This window comes from Schistocerca gregaria, chromosome 7, assembly GCF_023897955.1.
Source record: "Schistocerca gregaria isolate iqSchGreg1 chromosome 7, iqSchGreg1.2, whole genome shotgun sequence".
Classification (NCBI taxonomy): domain Eukaryota; kingdom Metazoa; phylum Arthropoda; class Insecta; order Orthoptera; family Acrididae; genus Schistocerca; species Schistocerca gregaria.
The window spans coordinates 535138332-535161421 of NC_064926.1; the positions used below are offsets into that span (position 1 = coordinate 535138332).

At 42.9% G+C, this 23090-nt stretch overlaps 1 protein-coding gene across 1 annotated transcript in view; it reads left to right on the top strand.

Moving 5' to 3' along the window:
- The first annotated feature begins 20769 nt into the window (after positions 1–20769).
- The window catches only part of LOC126281555 (insulin-like growth factor II), a 91845-nt gene continuing 89524 nt past the window's right edge, over positions 20770–23090 (top strand). Inside the window, exon 1 of the mRNA XM_049980625.1 lies at positions 20770–20833. The gene's annotated coding sequence lies outside the window, so the exon portion shown is untranslated. The remainder of the gene's footprint in view (positions 20834–23090) is intronic.

Below are 23090 nucleotides of genomic sequence, written 5' to 3' on the forward strand. Positions count from 1 at the left end.
TAGTTCCAATATAAACTCTACCACACGTAGATGGAATTTTGTATACACCACATGTCGACAGAGGAGGGCGTTTATGCTACACAGACCATCTCGCCGGGTGATACGCCAGTATGGCGATGACGAATACACGCTTCCAATGTGCGTTCACCATGATGTCGCCAAACACGGATGCGACCATCATGATGATCAGAACCTGGATTCATCCGAAAAAAAATGACATTTTGCCATTCGTGCACCTAGGTTCGTCGTTGAGTACACCACCGCAGGCGCTCCTGTCTGTGATGCAGCGTCAAGGGTAACCGCAGCCATGGTCTCCGAGCTGATAGTCCATACTGCTGCAAACGTTCGTCTAAAGACTGGTCTGATGTCATGTTTCTGTATAATCTTACAGATCTGATTCGTTACATTGTTAATAAAAGGGAGCAAAACTGTATTTTTCCGTCCTTGTGGTTGATCCTTCTCCTTCGGTCTTCTGTACCTTGGTCGCAAAATTCTCTTTCCCTCTTTCCTGAGTAGCCATTTGTTTTATTTCAGCGTCCAGGTGTTCCGATGAGCATATCCGTTCGGCTCTATCGACAAGACCTTTGTTGTGTATGGTGATCGGAATTTTTATGCAAATATCCGTCGCTAGGTGTTACTTTATGTTGCAAACTTCCATCGGACAGTCTCATAACTAAAACATTCAAGAAAGATATTCTATTATCATTTTCCATTTCCATAGTGAACTGGATTTTTGGATTAATTTTGTTTAGATGATAAAAGAATTCTTCCAAAGCATTTGCACCATGGGTCCAAGCCACAAATGTGTCATCTACAGACCAATACCAGCGAGATGGTTTGTCCAGAGCAGATTATTCGAATTGCTCCATATAGAAATTAGCGATCGCAGGACCTAATGGGTTACTCACTGCTACACCGTCAAGTTACTCACAAAATTCATCGTCTCACTGGAACTGACTAGAAGTAAGACAACGTTTAAAAAGAGCACTCAAATATCCTGGAAAAATATGCGTTATGAAAATCATAACTTCGTTACCTGGAATCATGGTGAATAAGGACACTGTGGCAAAACTTACAAGAATATCTTCAGGAGCCAGAATTAGTCCTTCAAGTTTCTCAATAAACTCCGCCAGCACAGGTGTGAATTACACTACTGGCTATTAAAATTGCTACACCAAGAAGAAATGCAGATGATAAACGGGTATTCATTGGACAAATATATTATACTAGAACTGACATGTGATTACATTGTCACGCAGCTTCGGTGCATAGATCCTGAGAAATCAGTACTCAGAACAACCACCTCTGGCCTTAATAACGGCCTTGATACGCCTGGGCATTGAGTCAAACAGAGCTTGGATGGAGTGTACAGGTACAGCTGCCCATGCAGCTTCAACACGATACCAACGTTCATTAAGAGTAGTGACTGGCGTATTGTGACGAGCCAGTTGCTCGGCCACCATTCACCAGACGTTTTCAGTTGGTGAGAGATCTGGAGAATGTGCTCGCCAGGGCAGCAGTCGAACATTTTCTGTATCCAGAAAGGCCCGTACAGGACCTGCAACATGCGGTCGTGCATTATCCTGCTAAAATGTAGGGTTTCGCAGGGATAGAATGAAGGTTAGAGCCACGAGTCGTAACGCATCTGAAATGTAACGTCCACTGTTCAAAGTGCCGTCAATGCGAACAAGACGTGACCGAGAAATGTAACCAATGGCACCCCATAGCAACACGCCGGCTCATACGCCAGTATGGCGATAACGAATACACGCTTCCAACGTCCGTTCACTGCGATGTCGCCAAACACGGATGCGACCGTCATGATGCTGTAAACAGAAGCTGGATTCATCCGAAAAAGTGACGTTTTGCCATTCGTGCACCCAAGTTCGTCGTCGAGTACACCATCGCAGGCACTCCTGTCTGCTATTCAGCTGCAAGGGTAACCGCAGCCATGGTCTCCGAGCTGACAGTCCATGCTGCTACAAACGTCGTCAAACTATTCGTGCAGATGGTTGTTATCTTGCAAACGTCCCCATCTGTTGACTTAGGGATCGAGACGTGGCTGCACGATCCGTTCCAACCGTGCGGATAAGATGCCTGTCATCTCGGCCGCTAGTGATACGAGGCCGTTGGGATCCAGGACGGCGTTCCGTATTGCCCTCCTGAACCCACCGATTCCATATTCTGCTAACAGTCATTGGATCTCGACCAAAGCGAGCAGCAATGTCTCGATACGATAAACCGCAATCGCGACAGGCTACAATCCGACCTTTTTTAAAAGTCGGAAACGTAATGGTACGCATTTCTGCTCCTTACACGAGACATTACAATAATGTTTCACCAGGCAACACCGGTCAACTGCTGTTTGTGTATGAGAAATCGGTTGGACACTTTCCTCATGTCAGCACGTTTTAGATGTCGCCACCGGCGCCAACCTTGTGTTAATGCTCTGAAAAGCTAATCATTTGCATATCACAGCATCTTCTTCCTGACGGTTAAATTTCGCGTCTCTAGCACGTCATCATCGTGGTGTAGCAATTTTAATGGCCAGTAGTGTATTTCCTTTCATCTTCAGATACAAATATTCTGTGGAACAGACGTTCCATATCGTCCAAGGACCTTCAGTTTTGGTGATACGTAGCTCTGTATTCAACACCTAAAAAAAACTAAACTCTTCCCAAAAAGTCCTAGAAGGCCCAACAGTACCGTCCGACTGCCGAGTCATCCTTAGCCTACAGACGTCACTGGATGTGGACATGGAGGGGTATGTGGTCAGCAGAGCACTCTCCCGTCAATTGTTAGTTTTCGTGACCAGAGACGATACTTCCTAGTCAAGTAGCTCTTCAACTAGCCTCACAAGGGCTGAGTACATCCCGCTCGTCAACAGCGCTCGACAGATCGGACGGTCGCCTACACAAGCGCTTAATTTTGGTGATCTGATGAGAGCCACTGTGAGAATTGCGGGAAGGCTATTGGCTTTGTATACAACATCATTTCAGAAACTACTCACAGGCACATTGGTTGCAACCTGATTGATAAACTGAGTGCGCGCAAGTGGTTTGTTTGATACCATGTCGCTGGTTGCGCCACTCTCTGGTTACCAGGGCTGTTCGTTCCTGCGTTTTTATACGACCAACGGCTACTCGTGACAGCCAAGGGCTTCACAGCCCGTAGTTTCCTTAATGTCTACTGGCTGATGACATCTCGGTTTCTGACTACTGGTCAAAGGTGCATAAGAGGCTGTAACCTCCCCATCACTTATCAACCTTAATGACAGTGAAAAATTAAACCGCGTTCACGTAATGGAAATTTGGGAAAAGTAATAGTCACCGAAGTTAATTTGTCGGTTAAGAGGGAGGAAAGGGTTACATCTAAATGAAAGGAAAAATGCAAATGAAATTGGTGGAAATTAATTTTGAGAAAACGGTAAAATTAATAAAGAAAGTAAATGTGTGGTCGTTACGTTAACAATTAATTGGCATTAATTAGATATTTGAGATTTGGGAAAAATTATGGTCGCCAGTCCTATGAACAACTACTAGAATAACTGAAAATGAAGGATGAATGCACATATAATTAGCCACGTTTTGTGTGACAACTGAATGTTTGTCAGAAGTAATAAATTTCGCTACACTCTGACTTAATTTAGCAAAAAAATGAATATAACCGAAAAATTGGAAGTTAATTTAGTGACTCAAATTAATAGTTAACTTTGTTTCTGAAGCACTACAAAATTCAATAAAATTAGGTTAGTCTTGGGCTACCTCAACAATCATTTCAAAAGCTGCTTGAATCTACGCAAATTTAGAAATGAGAGATTTAACTTTGAACTTGAATTAAATGATTCTGATTAACAAAGTAAAATTTAGTACATACCAAGCTGAGCTGCAGTCACAGGCAAGGTAAAATATGATAACAAAACTTGCACTCTTAATTTGTGCTTGTGTAGTCTAAATATTGTAGCCAGCTATGAATACTTTAACTGAACTTTGAAATTAAAGCAGTGAAATGGAATGATATTACTTTAATGCTGGCGTCTGAATTTCAACGACACTCAGGTTCATTCCGGAAATGGGAAGGGACCCTGCTTGGTAATGCAATTGGGACAATGAGCAAAAAAGGTTCATGCTACATTGCTGTAATTTAGTGAGAAAAATTTAAGTTTGAAAAGCTGTGGTCTGCCATACAGTTCTAAAACTTTACGTATTTCTAGTCTTCCTTGTTGGTTGATTGAAGGTTTGAAGTCGTCGATTGAGGAGGTGGCTACAGTCACTCATAGTCGGTCGTTGCTGTTGCAGAAGCTGGATGCTGGCGCGCCTTCTTCTCGACACAGTGACCAGGCGAAACGGGCTCTTGATGTGCGCCAGCTAATCCTTCCCGTCCGCGACACCGTGTCAGAAACAAACATAGCAAGTCGAGCGCAATTATATGCTGCCAAACGCGGCAACTCGCGGGAGCGTCACGTAACACACCTGCTCCACCGCCCTACTCCAGCCAGTCTCTGCTCTTCCCGCGCTTCACGCGGCAGGGTTCACACTACCAAAGATCCTAAACACTTTGGTTCTCCACACGACCTGTCGATGGAATCTTTGGATAGCACAGTTTGCCCTAGGCCAGACCCAGCATAAAAATACAAATAATATTTACAAAACAAACCAATTATACACCGACATAAATGCGTATATATATATATATATATATATATATATATATATATATATATATATATATATATATATAGTAAAACAATTACAATATATAAAGACACTGAAATGTCATATCTTCAGGTAACGAAATAAGGAAAAAAATTGTAGCACAATAGATAGAAATAGGATGATTCGCATTTCCGGCGTTACAAGGTTTTAGAGTGAGACTAGGGAAGATTTTAGTGATCAACAGGAAATTTTGACCAATACAAATATTTGCAGAGTTAATGTACGAAAAATGCATATAGCTTCTTGGGAGTTGAGGAGTGCTGTAGCAATGACTGCACTAACTGAGATGAGGAAAGAGGCCGGCCGGTTGGGCCTCATTCAATCACGGATCAGTGCAGTATTGTACTTTATAAATTAGAAGTTTATACTTGAAGATAACGGTAGGAAAATATTTGGAAAATTTTGAATTTTGGTACTGGAGAAAAGTGGGAAAGTTATAGCGGACATCGATAAAATGTATGAGGAAGTAAACTACGGAATAATTTTTTATTTTTTTTATTTTGTGCAACATGGTGACACAGAAACTCAACGTGTCCACAAATCTGGTTCGTAGGACTGCCCACTTGAAACTAAAAGGGTGACAAACACCCAGCACTTTGCAGATTGAGGGTATGAGTAGCGACCGCCTTTTGTCACTCCTGGCGCCAGTCTGACTTGAAATATTCCTTCTGTGACCCCGTCCCATCATAAAGCCCTAACCAAATAAAAAATTCTCGTGACTTGCCGTAGAGAGAAACCAATCCTTTGGCGCATGGAAATGTCACAAGGAGTCGAATGAATAACATCAATCTGATTTAGTGTTATTGAAATCACGCTAAGGTAATCATTTTACTCATCCACAACACAGGGGTAAGTAAATTATTATCCGTAATTTAGTTATATTTTTGTTTATTTTGGTATTACCGTCGTTTTACTTTGATGACGCATGCTTTGTTTATTTGTTGTTATATCTTTGCAATTTTCAAGCTACTATGTTAGTTTCGTTATCGCTGCCGTGCTGTTAATCATGGCTGTTCCGCTCTCTATTTGCATCAAAGAAGAGCAAGATTCAGTAATCCGTTTTTTGTGGTCGGAAGGCGTAACAAGGGCCGTAATTCATCGAAGACTTTCGGTACAGTAGGGGAACAATGTTTTGCCACAACGGAGCGTCTACGAATGGATTGAAAAATTCCGAAATGGTCACACAAATACGCACGATGAAGGAACCGGACGACCGTTTACCGCCAAAAATGAAGAAACCATTAAGTGTTTACGTGAAGTGATTCTCTTAGACAGACGATTAACTATTGACGAAGTGGCACATCGTCTACAAAGTAGTCACGGTTCTGCCTACTATTGTGATAGACTTGGGTTTCACAAAGTTTGTGCAAGATGAATCCCAAAACAACTCACTTAGTCGCATAAACAAACGCGCTTGGACACCTCAAAAAACATTTGGATCGCTATGGTAACGAAGGGAACTTCTTAGACAGGATCATTACTGGTGACGAAACATTGATCCATCATTACGAGCCCGAGAGTAAACGGCAGAGTATGGAATGGAAACATCCAAATTCGCCATGCAAGAAAAAGTTCAAGACCCAACCGTCCGCTGGAAAACTGATGCTTACTGCTTTTTGGGACGCACAAGGTCCAGTTCTGGAACATTAAGGGACAGGGGTACAACAATAAACAGTGTACGTTACAGTGAGATGCTTACTACCAGGCTAAAGCCTGCAATTCGAAGCAAACGCCGAGGATTGCTGTCAAAATGTGTTGTGTTGTTGCACGACAATGCCCGTCCTCATACTGCAGCCCTCACTGCTGAAACCCAAATTTGAAGCGCTGGATCATCCTTCATATAGTCCCCATCATGCCCCTTCTGACTATCACTTGTTTGGTCCACTCTAACAGGGATTAAAGGGCCGTCGATTTCCCTATGACGAAGCAGTGAAAGCAGTGCATTCCTGGCTCGAACCTCAATCGAGAACCTTCTTTTACGTGGGCATCAGGTAGCTCGTACAACGATGGACCAAGTGCGTTGAAACGCAAGGATACTATGTCGAAAATTGATGGTCTTGGAAGTTTCCTATTTGATTACAATAAAATTTTATAACCACATTGCGGATGAGAATTGACTTACGCTAGTATTTTTAATTTGAGAAGAAAAAATTTTCAACAGTGACATAAACAACAGAAGTTTGGATGGGTAAGTTAACTTTTCCAGACACTAAGACATTTACAAAATTCCTTAGGCTGCCCGTGGCCTCATTAGGTAATGAATTACGTTCTTACAGAAGATGAAACTTACCTGTGGGTAAAAGATATTACAGTACAAGTCATCCTTGACATCAGCAGAGACTTCTTGTACTTGTGTTTGAACCTGGCCACCCACCAAAAAAGGGTAAGTTTTGAGACGGTATCAGTGCAGCATGCAAACACGTGAATAACGACTGTTATTTCTTGACAAAAGACAATTTCAAACGCCTCGGACTGCAATATAATAGGTGAGTGGAGGCTAAGGCTAGTAATTAAATTATTTTATGTTAAAGAAGCAGTAACATTACGCCTACAGAGACCAAATATTTGTCAATAATATACGTGATATTAGCTGGGGACAAGACATCACTCGGATATTTTACACGAAGCAGCAACTGCCAAGTGCCTCATTTGGGAATTCCTACGCTAGTTTAGTCTCAGACTGCCGCTGACTCGACACTCCTCGCCTCTTTTCCGTGAAGACTGTTGCTGATATTATAATAGTAGTCGTGATTATATAATGGTCAAAGTTATCCTGTTTATTTTCGAATACTGAGAACCTCCTTTTGACTCTTCATCCGACAAACGTTTGATATTGTCCAGCCATCAAATGTCGGTCTTTCATCTTAAATTTTGTTGAATTATTTTGGTCATAATTTTGTCTTTTATTATCACTTGCCGTCACCTCATGATATTTTACGTCATCTGTATGGTTTCTCGTCAGCGTTTCAGTTCCAGATGAGGATAAATTCAAACAAATATTGTCTGAAAAGAGTTCCTTACAGTTAAATTTAAATTAGATACCTGTTACTTGCAGCTGCACTCGCACGTCTGTAGTTTCGTGATGGGTGATGGTGAGTAAGTAAGTCAGCAATCTATAGATATCCGGCAACTTAATGGTGTAGATAGGTCTGTGTTTCTATTATTTTGCCGTATGTGGAATCTTAGTTGAGTAGCCGCTACCTGCAGATGCTTTGCTTAGTTAACTTATAAACGATTACGTATACAGCATCAACAAAAAATATTCAAAGCAAAAAGTGTTTTATACTATTCTAAACAACTGTGTAATTTGTAACTATATTATCAGAACTTTAAGAAAAAATACGAAACTGAAAATATTAAAAAGGAATCTCTTTTCTTCTACAAAATACATGCATTTTCAAGGAATCAAGTTGACACTAAAATGAAATGTGGACTTTCTAAAATTATTAAATAGCATTAAACTGACGAAGAAAGAAAATTATAATTTGTAGTTCGGTGAAGTGTAAATTGATGTGAGCCTCTCCCTTTCCCCCTCCCTCCCCCCTCCCGCGCGCCAATTGCTACAATGCAAAACTTGGCGGAATGCGCAATGTCGCCATCGAGCAGTGCATGCATAATGTTGAGGGTCGGGACACGCATATGTACGTCATGAAAACATTTAATCATAGTTTGAGAAGCGTCAAGCCATTCCCAACTTGACAAGTCGCATTCCTGTAATAGGCAGATTCAATTAATCATCCATTTAAATCATCCTTATACCGATCAACTTATTGTTAGTTCAAGCTACGAGTGTAATAACCTTTATATTCTGTGCATGTGATGGTAGATTTTTCAGCTGCGTCGGCAGAAGTCTTGGGAATTCAGCATTTAGACAGAGTGGGGACGCGAGCCTAGAGGCCCTTCTGAGTTGTGCTGCAGTAGAATGGGTGGATTTAGAAAAAATCGCTGCTCGGTTTTAGGAGGCGTTGACCCCTTCCAAACGCAGCCGTATGCTAAAAACGGTGACCCGTCGAAATTCGCCCCAGTAAATAAATAGATTATATGAATGCGTGGTGTCTGTTCTTTCGGACGTATTCATGTAATTGATTCACCTCGATGGGCAATGAATGGACGACCTTCAGTGCGGACGCACAATTACGTGCGACTTGCCGATATCTCTAAGTAGCGAGCAGGGAGGACATGAACGGCGCCAGTGGAGAGATGGCGGTTGGTGCACGTGTGCGTCGGCCGAGAGCCGTGCTGAGGTGGTCCGTGTAACTGCGATGAGCACGGTAAAAATGTGGATGCCGTGTGAGTAGGACAGTGATTAACGCAACTGCCTAGCAAGCAGGAGATCCGGGGAATGAATCCAGCTGCGCCACGCATTTGCACTCATCGCCGCTGATTCTGCGTTAAGTCCCGTTGCAACTGACGTCCATAGCTCGTTTCCTTTCCCCCCACTCCACCTTCACCGTTTACAAAAAAATAGGTGTTTTTCAGCTAAGCCCTTCCGTCAAAACGCTTTCTGCGGAGAGCAGTGTACCTTATCCAGTGAATTTGTGGAATAAAGAAACGAGACATTGCCTCAGTCTCACGAGTGCAGAATTCTTGAAACATGGCATGCGAAAAGCTAGTCGATTGCAGGGTGACTTTTACGCAGATTTTGGTGAGAGAAAAGTAACAACCTAACAGTTACCCGACTGGATAGAGCTGGACGAGCTTTTAGCTCACTCGCGGATGATTTTTTAGGCATGAACTCAGTGCGGAGGAGACACAGGAGACGCAGCTGGCGGACACGCTTGCTTGCGGATTCTCTGAGTACACGGTTCACGGCAGAGAGACTTAGCAGCAGAGAGGCGAAGGGTACAGACGCTCTTAACTTGGCAACAGATGCGCTTACACTTCTCCGTGCTCGTGAGGCAGCCTGAATTGACAGACGATTTTCGGTGGCATCCGCAGCCTACTCACCAACATACAACAGTTGTGGTACGAATATCCGGCGGCATCAGCCGGTCAGAACGGATCCGAGCTAGCCGTTTTTCCCAACACTACAGTGAATTCATGCAGGCTCACTCGTGACCAGTCAGAGAAGCAAGTTGCACGTTTTATTTCATTTCTCTTTCCGGTACGAATACACCATCACTGCTGTCCACCTGCGGCTACGTACTCTACATTAATATGTTAGGAAACTGATTAACCCCGACATTATCCCCCGTCAGATAACTTTGCCAAAGCTGTCAGTGTTTAGTGCAGATTACTTCGAGGTTCAGCTGTGTGTTCCTTGCCGTATGTTCAACTAATTTCTAGGTAACGTCCTTTATTAATACGTTTACACTGAATATTTCCTTAAAAATAAGATTGGACTCACTTGGGCCAAGTCTTTGATTTTACAGTTAGTGACTGGCATTTCACACGTGTACATGGTCTACGTTCACTGTTGAAAAAAAAAGCCTCCATTCCCAAATTCATCTTCTTCAGAGATTATGTAAAATGCAGACTGCCAATAACTAGAAAAGTTTTTCTGAAAAAAGTGAAATTTATTGGCATCGAACAGAAATTCAGAAATTTAATTGCTAGGAACTCTTTTCTCAAAGTATTTATGTGCAGTGTAGTAGCCTTGCACAGAATTGAAATGTGAACGACAGACAATTCAGAGAAGAACAGAACTGAAGCTTTTTAAATGTGGTGCTGCAGAAGCATGTCGACGATTAGATGGCTAAATCGAATAGCTAATAAAGAGGTAATGAATCGAAATGGGAGAAAAAGAAATTTGTAACACAACTGGAATCTCGCTCTGTACGCCCCACCACATCAACAACAGATGATAACGTCGAAGCTGTGAAGAAAATTGTTTTGGAAAATCATAGATTTACCGCACTAGGAGTTGCTGAAGCTGAAAATGGCTCTGAGCACTATGCGACTTAACTTCAGAGTTCATCAGTCGCCTAGAACGTAGAACTAATTAAACCTAACTAACCTAAGGACATCGCACACATCCATGCCCGAGGCAGGATTCGAACCTGCGACCGTAGTGGTCGCTCGGCTCCAGATTGCAGCGCCTAGAACCGCACGGCCATTCCGGCTGGCAGTTGCTGAGGATGTTGGCATATCGGTCGGCTCATGTCATGCAATTTTTTATTATTTTTTGGGCATGAGACGTGTGTCAGCGAAATTTGTTCCAAAACTTCTCAATTTTGATCAGAAGAATCGTCGCATGAGCATCGCTCAGTAGCTCTTGAATGACGTCAGTGATGATCCTGATTTGCTCAAAACGGTCTTAACTGGTGACGAAACATGAGTTTACGGTTATGACGTCAAAACCAAAGCCCAATCGTCCCAATGGAAGAATCCCGGAGAGCTAAGACCTGGAAAAGCACGCCAAGTCAAATGTCAAAAATTTGCTCAATGGTTTTTTCAATTACCGTGGCGCAGTTCATCATGAATTTTTATCTCAAGGTCGTACAGCCAGTAATGGGTATTACATCTACATCTACATCTACATGACTACTCTGCAATTCACATTTAAGTGCTTGGCAGAGGGTTCATCGAACCACAATCATACTATCTCTCTATTATTCCACTCCCGAACAGGGAGCGGGAAAAACGAACACCTAAACCTTTCTGTTCGAGCTCTGATTTCTCTTGTTTTATTTTGATGATCATTCCTACCTATGTAGGTTGGGCTCAACAAAATATTTTCGCATTCGGAAGAGAAAGTTGGTGACTGAAATTTCGTAAAAAGGTCTCGCCGCGACGAAAAACGTCTATGCTGTAATGACTTCCATCCCAACTCGTGTATCATATCTGCCACACTCTCTCCCCTATAACGCGATAATACAAAACAAGCTGCCCTTTTTTGCACCCTTTCGATGTCATCCGTCAATCCCACCTGGTAAGGATCCCACACCGCGCAGCAATATTCTAACAGAGGACGAACGAGTGTAGTGTAAGCTGTCTCTTTAGTGGACTTGTTGCATCTTCTAAGTGTCCTGCCAATGAAACGAAACCTTTGGCTCGCCTTCCCGACGATATTATCTATGTGGTCCTTCCAACTGAAGTTGTTCGTAATTTTAACATCCAGGTACTTAGTTGAATTGAGAGCCTTGAGAATTGTACTATTTATCGAGTAATCGAATTCCAACGGATTTCTTTTGGAACTCATGTGGATCATCTCACACTTTTCGTTATTTAGCGTCAACTGCCACCTGACACACCATACAGCAATCTTTTCTAAATCGCTTTGCAACTGATACTGGTCTTCGGATGACCTTACTAGACGGTAAATTACAGCATCATCTGCGAACAGTCTAAGAGAACTGCTCAGATTGTCACCCAGGTCATTTTTTCCCTGGGGAACACCTGATATCACTTCAGTTTTACTCGATGATTTGCCGTCTATTACTACGAACTGCGACCTTCCTGACAGGAAATCACGAATCCAGTCGCACAACTGAGACGATGCCCCATAGCTCCGCAGCTTGATTAGAAGTCGCTTGTGAGGAACGGTGTCAGAAGCTTTCCGGAAATCTAGATATACGGAATCAACTTGAGATCCCCTGTCGATAGCGGCCATTACTTCGTGCGAATAAAGAGCTAGCTGCGTTGCACAAGAGCGATGTTTTCTGAAGCCATGCTGATTACGTGTCAATAGATCGTTCCCTTCGAGGTGATTCATAATGTTTGAATACAGTATATGCTCCAAAACCCTACTGCAAACCAACGTCAATGATATAGGTCTGTAGTTAAATGGATTACTCCTACTACCCTTCTTGAACACTGGTGCGACCTGCGCAAATTTCCAATCTGTAGGTACAGACCTATCGGTGAGCAAGCGGTTGTATATGAGTGCTAAGTAGGGAGCTGTAGTATCAGCGTAATCTGAAAGGAACCTAATCGGTATACAATCTGGACCTGAAGACTTGCCCGTATCAAGCGATTTGAGATGCGCCGTCTGCGAGAAGGAAAACGCAAAAAAGTCCGGAATTGTCGAAAAACAGTTCATGGCTGTTGCATCACGACAATGGACCTGCTCATTCATCGTTGCTTTTCAGAGATTTTTTGGCCAAAAACAACACGACAACCATACCTCAGCCACCATATTCACCGGATTTGGCCCCGTGCTACTTTTTACTGTTCCCAAAACTGAAGAGACCTCTGAAAGGGTGAATATTTTGAACGATTGAAGAAAGAAAAACTGTATCGCTGGAAGTACTCTAGGCTGTACCTAAAAGTGCTTTCGAGAACTGCTTCGACGATTGGAAGAGCCGTTGGCAGAAGTCCATTATATCTGAGGGGGATTACTTTGAAGGGGAAAACATGAATATTGATGAATAAACATATATTTTTTCATAAAACTATAACGTCACCTTACTTTTTGAACACATTTCGTAAATGTAGGTATCGACTGAGAGGACACACACTGAAGCATTAAGGAAAGTTTGGTAATGGAGCGTAAAAGTTGTAGAGGGAGAACAAAGTCTGAATGAGCAAGCAGGTGCGAATGAATGCAGGTCTGCAGTAGCTGTGCAGGGATAAAAAACTTGCACAGCCAGGATACCTACATCAAAAAAGTCTTAGAATAAAGACCACAACCACAACAACAATAACAACGGCTTAAAATGGTTCGAATGGCTCTGAGCACTATGGGACTTAACATCTGAGGTCGTCAGCCCCCTAGAACTTAGAACTACTTAAACCTAACTAACCTAAGAACATCACACACATCCATGCCCGAGGCAGGATTCGAACCTGTGACCGTAGCGGTCGCTCGGTTCCAGACTGAAGTTCCTAGAACCGCTCGGCCACATGGGCCGGTCACAACGGCTTCACATTTTGTATGGAACCATACGACTTCAAACCATCCCCTGACCCAGGTGTCTTGGATGTTTGTCAAATTGATCTCGCAGTACCATATCAACCATCCTATTTTCACCAGTAAATCCAACCCCCCCACCCCTCCCCCCCACTCCACCTCACCCTCTCCCACACTTTTCACTGCGGGGAAACGGAAGGCAAACGGGCTAAAAAAATCGATTTTTAGATTTCTGCTTGTTTGAAATGCCCACTATTTCGTGCGTAAAACAGCTTTTGTTTCATATAAATAAGAGAATTTTTTCATGAGTTATGATGGTTTTCCTGACGCTCTCTACGATCTGCCATTTAAATGCCACACCTTCTTTTTTTGCACCATGCAGAGACAATGCGCAGGTTTCTTTTCTTCCTTGTGCGTTGTTGTCTGCCTCTGTTGTTTTATCGTGTCAAAGTTTCCTACCGTGTATTTAATATCGATAGTGGTCGTTCTGATCGCGTTTGTGATAGTTTCGAGCGTGGTAAAGGTCGCCTGATAAATGTTGAAACAGATTGACTACAGAATTATTATGGCTTGGCCATAAGAAGAAATGGTGGGAATTCAGAAAACATGAAAAAAGCTGAATGGGCTATCATTTCCCATAAGCTTTCCATAAATGACAGTCATCAGTGCTGTCTTTCCCGAATGATCCTGATACTTGGTGCAAGTAAAGAAGAAGTGCAATGTACGACCACAAACATTCTTTACCTGCAGCAGTACTGAATCAAATTAAACCTATATCTAGAGATCTTTGTAAAAATACTTTGTTGAAGAGATGTCTTCGTGGGGAATGCAAAATTTTAATGAATGTGTGAATTTTGTCATTTGGACCCGGTGCCGAAAACTGCATTTGTTCAGCTTACAACCCTGAAATTTGGTGTTTATAACGCTATACTGGGCTTCAGTGGTGGTGTAACAAGAAAACTGTGTGTTCTGGAAGTATTGGGCATAAAATCTAGTGGAAATACTACAAAATTGTTGCTGCAAATAGATAAAGAGAAATTGCTTATTTAAAATGCACAAAAGAAGCTAGACAGAAAAGAAGAGGGATTAAGAGAAGAAAAGAAGCCGAGTATAATTCACATGATGCTCAGTATGATACAGGAAATATTAGTGATATCTATACTAAAACTGCGATACTTAATTTAAATTTATTTCCCTCAAAACTGCATTTTTTAACTTTCAGGTACATTATATTCTATACCAACAGAGTTAGAAACATGAAAGTTGGTCAATTTGTACTGAGGAGGGTAATAAGTTATTACCGGTAAATTGAGAACCACCAACCCAACTGAAACTGTTTCATAATAATTAATGTATTAAAAAAATGAAATTTTGATTAGTGTATGAATAAAAAAAATTATTCAAATCCATAAGAGGTATTTTGTATTTTACTTGTAAATGCAGGCATATATGTTATATACAGTCAGTAAGAGTATGTCTGTTTTAAAACTGACATTTCTTTTGAAAATTTTATCTATTTAAAGGGTGAAATAGCACTGGCAGAATAGGAATAAAAACTGCCTTTCTTCTCCCCTTAACGCATCCAACTCCCATGTATAAAATTGGTTCAAACGTCTGATTACTTACAAATGACTTAATCTATCGAATATTCGACGTTAAGGACGTAAGCGAGAAGAAGCTCAGAAAAGGTCTGAACTCATCTTTAAAGCTTGATGGAAGTCGTTATGTGCTCGCATTATCAAACACTCGATGACTATGCCCTGGGAAATTTGAGAGCAATTTTAAGCAAAAGCTAGTTTTCCACGCATTTAAAAGTTTATGACGTCATATCTAGACTATGTATCGTACAATAGTATAATTTTTGGGGTACAATCAGTGGTATATGCGGAAACTGTCTGCAAAACGTATTGCGAATAAAATTGGTGGTAAAAAAAACCCTGTCTGAACAGACCTTGAAGGCGCAATGCCACCGACCGACCGCCGTGTCATCCTGAGCCCTTAGGCGTCACCTGATACACATACGGAGGGGCATGTGGTCAGCACACTGCTCTCGCGGCCGTTTTCAGTTTTCGTGAGCAGTGCCGATACTCCTCAGTGAAGTAGCTCTTCAGTTTGCCTCACAAGGGCTGTGTAGCCCCCACTTACAGCACTCGGCTGCCCCGGACGGTGACCAATCCGAGTGTTAGCTAAGCTCGACAGCGCTAAACGTCGGCAAACTAACGGGAACCGGTTTTAGCACTGCGGCAAGGCCGTTAGCCGAGTTGGATTTAAAGAAGAAATAAATTACAACGCCATGCCTCATGGTGAAGTTTTACTGCACGGAGAGCAGAAACGTAGTAGGCCATAATTTTTTTTTTTCGGTTCACCATTTTGTGAGGTGTGAGCGAGAAAAAGTTTCGTAAATGTTTGAAATTATGTACAAACGTTGTTGGAAGTCACTAAGTGCTCCATTCTAAAATACTGGAGGAATGTATTCTGGATAATTAGTGCACGGTGAGTTACACTTTCTGAAGACACACCTCGTTGGAGGAGACGCTCCAATATAGCGTTATTCAATATGCAGTAAAACTATGATTGTATCAAACACGCACAAAAGTTTATGACCAGATACATTTAGCTCATGAGATATTGCCAGCTGTGTTAATGCTGGCAGCGGACGACACACTGCTGGGCAGGAGTCAAACGGTTTGAATCGTGTTTAGAGGTACAACCGGGTGGCAGCAGTCTTTGACGCAATAACTTAGAAAAATAACAAATAAATATTTGCCGTGTTTGTACAACACCTAAAATGATGGCAATAACCTGCAACTAAAATTGTAGTAGTTGTAAACAAAAGCGACAAGTTTCTCTACATTAGGAGGTAGCACATCAGTACGAGTCAGCTACAACAGGCATACAGTTTACGCTACAGTTTATTTATATAAAACGGTAGGAAGTGTCAGTACCAGTCACCTACAACGGGCATACAGTTTGAAAGTGTTCTACAGGTGATACGGATTACTTTTTCAGATCTGTGGATGGCAGCTTAACCTGCCGAAACTAGTTGTCTATATATATCTTCATAGCGATTTGGGAAAGTGAAGTTCGCTAGTAATAAGATTAAATTATTCAAATCAGAGACCACTTTTCTGCTTTCAGTGCCAGGTAATCACTTCATAATTTTGGAGATGAGACCGCTTCTGCTGTAGTGCCTTTATTTATGGCCACGACTGTTGTTTGTTATAGTTTAGAAATTTTAATGTATACTGTGCTTAGCTGGGCGGTAACGTGCTCGCCTCTCATGCAAACGGGCCCGGGTTCGATTCCCGGCTGGGTTGGAGATTTTCTCCGCTCGTGGAGTGCGTGTTCTATTGTCCTCGTCACCATTACATTCTGATCACCGGCGCGCAAGATGCCCAATGTGGCGTCGAACGAAATAAGACTTGCACTTGGGCGACCGAACTTCCCCGAATAGGGGCCTACCGGTCAACGATGCCATACGCTCATTTTTTTTCCCAGTGCTGAACCATTTTATAACCATTAACGAGCTGCTTTTCCATGGAAACCACTGCCGCTAATAACAGTTTTTGTGTGAGTTTACGTCGGTTTTAACTCATTGTAAGGGATAATCCAGCTTTGCCACCAACCCAGTCGTCGTTCTGTATGTCTAGTTATCGACGGATTTGCATACGCGCTCCACAGGATTCTTCTCTCCATGTCGGTATATGGCGTCTCCGCAGTTGCATTTTAACACGTCGCCTGTTAGAACACATCCACTGCGCGCCTTAGACTAAATGCAGCCTCTTGCTATCTGGTTTCGCAATGCGTTGCTGTCTGCCGATCGAGCTGTTTAGGTGCCACGCGATTTTCAGCCTTGTTTCGGTCCATGTCAGTTTCGTGCTAGGCCTTAAAATAGTTTTATACTGTTGTTTTTGGGGGATGGACCACGATTTATGACTGAATAACTGACTTTTTACCAGTATGTTCTTCATCATTTTTAGATAAATGAGGGAAAGTGAACTGCTTAATGGTATGTAATTCCATAGACGAATATATGTGGTTGGGTTTTGATCACTTTTTCGGTGTATGGGGATCCGTTAGCAACCAGATACTGTTATTCATGGTGCGTGGAATGTATTAATGTTTTACCTACTTGATAGTCTTTTATTAGGAATTTCTTACTTTTAGCTTCCATCTTTCATACGTAGCACGGGAGTGTGTGACGGGAGCTTTCTATGTTATTATATGCTATTTTATGTTTGACGTCCGCTACTTAGCGAAAAATCACTTACTCTGAAAGCTGGGTCATTCCATTTCCTTTTCTCGATCGTTACTGGACTTTGTATGTTCATATTTTCGTTTTAGTCATTTTTTTCTGCCTTAAACGAGTTTTTACCTATTATTTTGCACAGATTGCACCCAGTGAGAAAACTGCTCCCGATGTGGAAAGCGTGTCACTAGTAAGCCCTGCAGACACTCTAAGTGATGAGGGTAGGAACAGTCGTCATGGAGAACGTTCCACACAGTCCTCTGGCTTACCGTGTACTGGTGGTCCAACTGCCTGGCACTGACACGGCGGTCGCATTCCACAGTGTTAAACACATTTTCCTTCAAATCGCGTGCCCGAACATTTCGGACACGTCCTTCATTGTTTTTCTACTTCCTGAAACGACGGTGACTCAGACAAACGGTGAAACACTGTTGTAAACATTGAATGCTGCGGCTGTTGTCGGAGGGGTTAGGTCTCCTTATACAACCTTGTTGCCTGCTGTCCATTGCCATTTGCCTTCCCGTAAGTAAACATGTCGGCAAGCTCTCTATTCTAATGCGGAACCATTGTGTGAAACTCTGCATCACATCCACTACATGGTGAGTTAGCAGGAAAGTGAATCTGACCCTACTGATACGTGTTACAAACCGGACACAATACGGAGGACCAGGCCCCTTTGCTGTTTTCTTTCATCAATCCTTTATTACATCAGAGAAACACTCATTTTAAGACAAAATTTAACTACATGAAATACTGCTCCCAGTAGATGTTAACATAAGCAGTGCCAAAACTTAGTTCTCTTAAGAGTTTCTGCTAGCATCAAATTTATATCAATTTAGGTCAAACACGTAGCTAGTGAATGAATCACGACACAGACACTTTAACCATTTCGGTAACAAATAAATAGCGTGAATTTTTACTCACAGTGACCAACTAATCAACAGCCTTGCCATTGAATAAGTAGTAGGCCATTTGGAACGAATTAGCAACACCCAGCAACTAGGGGAGTTAATACCAGCAGTCTTTAAATGTCTTGCTCCCCATTAAATAAACAAACTTACAGTAATTAAATGAATAACAAATCAAACACACTACGCTCCACTCAAACTCTTCAGTGGAAGCCAAGCCAAAATGAAGATTCCATTAACTGACTAGCACTGAAGTCACACTAAAGCTGATCTCTGTGTTCCCAGACACGCAGGGGGCAAACTTACACAAGACAGGATTTTGAAGGGAGCACATCAGTAAATCCGGTAGTGGAGCTAACTCGTGCCACTGAAAATTAAGGAGCCGCCCTGAGTGGCCGTGCGGTTCTAGTCTGGAGCCGAGCGAGTGCTACGGTCGCAGGTTCGAATCCTGACTCGGGCATGGATGTGTGTGATGTCCTTAGGTTAGTAAGGTTTAATTAGTTCTAAGTTCTAGGCGACTGATGACCTCAGAAGTTAAGTCGCATAGTGCTCAGAGCCATTTTTTTGAAAATTAAGGTACTAGACCGGGGCGCAAGGTGGTATACAATGAGGTTGCCTTAGTGCTATACCAAATGGCCAATTCAAAATTAAGTACACATAAACCAGCATTAATTAACAAGGAGTGACACCAGGTCTCTCGAAGAGATGACAACACCTAACTGAAAAGACGACTGCCGGAGGCAGCAGTAACATTAAACACCTTCTCCGAGTTTTAACCAGGAGTCACTTCCCGCTATACAAGTAAACATTTAACCAAGCACAAGGAAGGAACCCCAAAGAGAAAATTCAAATAAAACCCCCAAAAGATTATAAAGGACAGAGAACCCAAACTATTTAAATTTAGAAGAATTAGCTCTCCCCAAAGGTAGAGAAAACGCTAAGGCCACACTTAAGAGGTCATCAAAAGGTCTTATACATTTGCTCCTTTTCTTTAAAAGAAACGGTGTGGCGGAGGGCACATTACGTGCCACTGTCATTACCTCCCTTTCATGTTCGAGTCGCATATGGTTCGCGGGAAGAACGACTGTCTGAAAGCCTCCGTGAGCGCTCGAATCTCACTAATTTTACATTCGGGATCTCCTCGGGAGGTATAAGTAGGGGGAAGCAATATATTAGATATCTCATCCAGAAACGCACCCTCTCGAAACCTGGTCAACAAGCTACACCGCGATGCAGAGCGCCTCTCTTGCAGAGTCTGCCACTCGAGTTTGCTAAACATCTCAGTAACGCTGTCACGCTTACCAAATAACCCTGTGACGAAAGGCGCCGGTCTTGTTTGGATCTTCTCTATGTGCTCCGTCAATCGGATCTGGTACGGATCCCACACTTATGAGCAATACTCAAGTAGAGGTCGAACGAGTGTTTTGTAAGCCACCTCCTTTGTTGATGGACTACATTTTCTAAGGGCTCTCCCAATGAATCTTAACCTGGCACCCACCTTACCAACCATTAATTTTATATGATCATTCCACTTCAAATCGTTCCGTACGCATACTCCCAGATATTTTACAGAAGTAAATGCTACCAGTGTTTGTTCTGCTATCATATAATCATACAATAAAGGATCGTTCTTTCTATGTACGCTCAATACATTACATTTGTCTATGTTAAGGGTCATTTGCCAGTCTCTGCACCAAGTGCCTATCCGTTGCAGATCTTCCTGCAATTTTCTAATGCTACAACTTCTCTGTATACTACAGCATCATCCGCGAAAAGCCGCATGGAACTTCCGACACTATCTACTTGGTCATTTACATATATTGTGAAGTATGATTCAGACCAGCTGCGTGTAAAGCTATCAGTTCCATAAATGTTGAGATTTTCTATGTGAGCAACGTGTTGTACACACTCAAGCGCCTAGGCCTTCAGTTTTTTTAACGGCAATGTTGACGATGGGTGCCACAGTAGACGCAGGCAGGCCCTGGCGTGCTGGGGTAGGTCGCAGGCTGGTGGAGACGCCGGCAGCGCCCGCGCCGCCGTGGCCCTCGTGCCGGAGGTCAGTCGGGTGTGGCGCGTGGCGCCTCCGCCTCTGGCGGGCAGTCGCCGCCCAGCAAGCGGCAGCGCAGCCAGCAGCTCCAGCTGGAGGACACGCCGCAGGGGCGCCGCGCGGGTGAGTAACTCTGCTCGCGGCTCCCGTCCCACACCAGCCTAGCGGACACGGACCGTCAGCCAGCAGGCAGCGCGTCGCCCAATTCCTACTCACGCAGCCAGACCACATCCTACACTTTCCAATCACGTTATTCTGACCACCTGTCAAAAGCGCGAAAAACCACCTTTCGCAGCGTGGACCGCTGCAAGATGTGCAGAAAGGGTGTCAGCGTGGTTCTAGAAGGTACTGACAGTCACGATGATTCCAGTGGCGTGGCCAGCTAGCTAGGTTTATCGGCTGAGCGTCCGTGGCGCGTACACCGCAATCGAGGTTGTCTCACAGACTCCCGATTCGGTTTAAATATGGGGAGTTTGGTGCGCAGGGCAATACGATAAACTGATACTGGTGCCCTCCGAAAAGCCGGCCGCGGCCGCCGAGCGGTTCTAAACGCCTCAGTCCGGAACCGCTTAACTGCTAAGGTCGCAGGTTCGAATCCTGCCTCGGGCATCGATGTGTGTGATGTCCTTAGGTTAGTTAGGTTTACGTAGTTCTAAGTTCTAGGGGACTGATGACCTCAGATGTTAAGTCCCATAGGGCTCAGAGCCATTTGAACCATTTGAACCCTCCGAACTACGCACGTACACTGCGAGCTGTGTCACACGCTGCATTGTCCTGCTGGGCATATCGGCCGTAGCCACACATCTCCGCAGCCGCCCTTCACCCCTGTCACCTGTGGCCCTCGGTGCACCAGAGTTGCCTCGGCGCCTGTTTTGAATAGCGCCAATTTGGTGTTTACGGTTTACTTTAACCACGGCAGCACATCAACAGTTAACAGACTTAGCCGTTTCGGAAATGCTTCCACCCTTGAACCGAAAACCAATGATCACGTCATTTTCGACGTCAGATAAATCTCTCGCTTTCCGGGTTTCGACAGCGGCTGCACTGTCCCCCCCCCCCCCCTCTCCCCCCTGCCATCCACAAACACACTTTATCTATATCTGTATACCCTCCATTGCTAGTGCTGTCACGTGCCGTCAGTGAATGGTTATTGCAGGTTGACGTCGAACGTAGGCGGTGATCGCGTTAATGTGACTGGACCGTGTGTTTCAACCAGCACTCGTTCTTGCATCCACACAACATTTAAATTGAGCATTACGTTGCGAGCATCAACTGAAAACGCAACTCTTCGGAGACGTTTCTCTCAGTCTTTTATTTCTTATTCAACTCACTAATTGCAAATCACACTTTTGTTCAAGAAGGAATATACAGGAATTCTGTAACGTGATAGCTTAACTTAGTGCACAATATTTGGTCACGTTAGAATTGTCAGTTTGACATTAATGGCCAACGCAACGTATTCTCCGACAAAACAAAAGATTTAAACTCAATTATCTACGTTTTTCAACAACTCAGCTCTGATAAATCGAAACACGCCAGTAATAGGTTTCTGAGAAGTTACAGTCACTTTTTTATCGACCAAAGTATATGTTATAAGTTTCCTTTAATTTACTCGTATGAAACACGCCAGTCCTTCACAAAAACAGATATCGTAATAGGTTTCTGAGAGGTTACAGTCACTTTTTTATCGACCAAAGTATATGTTATAAGTTTCCTTTAATTTACTCCTATGGCCAACATGGTATGCCGACATTAGCGACATCTGGTGAACGTACAACACAAACATCTTGTGGCTGATGTACGGCAGCTTGTTCTAAACAGTAGTGATAACATGACTCGTACATTTTATTTATACAGTATGTATTTCACGGTGCTGGTGCTGATTCCGCATTTAACACCTGACGATGCCACTATGGCTGCAGTACATTAGGACTTTGTTTCTATGAAACAGGTATGTCTCTTTGTATTTAAATCCCACAAATGTAAATTTTGTCAGTACTACTTTTCATTATGGTCTATGTATTGTTCTTAAGCTGTATACAGCTTGCGAGTGTATTTATGTTTTCCCATTTTTGCTGCAGATCTGATGATGGTCATTAAAGAACGTAACCGGTAATCTGTTAACAAAAAGTTTGTGACCATAGACGTAAATTAAAGGAAACTTATTACATATACGGCTCACTGTTTTTTCGCGACGATGACGCAGCTTGTGAAAGTATATGTTGTTTTATATCTAAGATTTTTCGGAGGTAGGGGAGCTCTTAAATATTGAATATGAGTTTTGTTTGATTCAGACTAAAATTTTTCACAGAGTAGGAAGTGAAATGTGAAAGGTAAGACCACGCACGGTCATCCCTGCACAAGTACCGCCCGGTTATCC